Source organism: Perognathus longimembris, chromosome 7 (assembly GCF_023159225.1).
Source record: "Perognathus longimembris pacificus isolate PPM17 chromosome 7, ASM2315922v1, whole genome shotgun sequence".
Classification (NCBI taxonomy): Eukaryota; Metazoa; Chordata; class Mammalia; order Rodentia; family Heteromyidae; genus Perognathus; species Perognathus longimembris.
In genome coordinates, this window is record NC_063167.1 from 68,432,985 (window position 1) to 68,434,131 (window position 1,147).

General features: G+C 38.8%; 1 non-coding gene across 1 annotated transcript; it reads left to right on the forward strand.

Annotated features, from left to right (window-relative positions):
* Window positions 1-301: 301 nt before the first annotated feature.
* LOC125355842 lies at window positions 302-488 on the forward strand. Its single transcript, XR_007211766.1, has one exon. It is a non-coding gene; the product is annotated as a U2 spliceosomal RNA (small nuclear RNA).
* The last annotated feature ends 659 nt before the right edge of the window (window positions 489-1,147 follow it).

Sequence of the window (1,147 nt, forward strand, 5' to 3'; positions counted from 1 at the left end):
GATGGGATCTACTTTTATATTTGTTGCATATGCTATTGCATTTAAGAGTAAATAAAAATAAAGAATTATAGAATGTTTACAGTTTAAAAATGTAACAAGCAAAAACAGTACTGGGGGAATGGAACAAATGGTAGAGCATCCGCCTAGTAACCATAAGACCCTGAGTTCAAATCCCAGTACCATAGAAACATAGATACATATGTACATATATCACATGATTTCATGTTAACGTTTGGAATTATCTTTAGCCCATTTGTTTTTGTCTATGTACATCACTACTATGCTTCAAGGGTAGATATGGATTGCATCTTAGCCTTTGGCTAAGATCAAGTGTTCTTTGTTTGTTATCTGTTCTTATCAGTTTAAAATCTGATACCCCAAGGACAATATATTAAATGCACTTTTAGAATAAGGAGGTGGAATTGAGCTTTCTCTGTCTCCATGCACTGACTCGGTATTGCAGGACCTTGAGGAACAGTACATCAGAAAAAAATAGTAAATACAGAATAGATGCACACCACTAATCAAAATTAATGCCAGGGTTGGGCATTGGGCATTGGTAGCTCATATCTGTAATCTTAGCTAGTCAGGAGGCTGAGATCTAAGAATAGCAGTCAGAAGCCAAACTGAGCAGAAATGTCCATGAGATTCTTATTTCCAATTAACCACCAAAAAGCCAGAAATAGAGCAGTAGCTCAAGTGGTAGAGCTTCAGCTTTTGAGCAAAACAGCTAAGGGACAGTGCCCAGGTTCTGAGTTTGAACGTCAGTACTAACCAAAAACAAAAACATGTCAAAAGGCTAAAAGTGAAAATCAATGTTAAAATATTACATAAAAATATGGGAGAAATTCCCTTTTCTATTTAGGAAGCGGAGATCTGAGGATCACAGTTTGAAGGCAGCCTGAACAGGAAAGTTGGAGAGATTCTTATCTTGTTAAGCACACTCGAGCGGACACACACACACACACACACACACACACACACACACACACACAGCCAGAAGCGGACCTGTGGCTTAAGTGTAAAGCACTAACTTTGAGCAAAGCTGAGAGACAATGCCGAGGCCTTGAGTTCAAGCCACACATACACACACACACACACACACACACACACACACGCACACACACACACAAACATTCTTGACAAA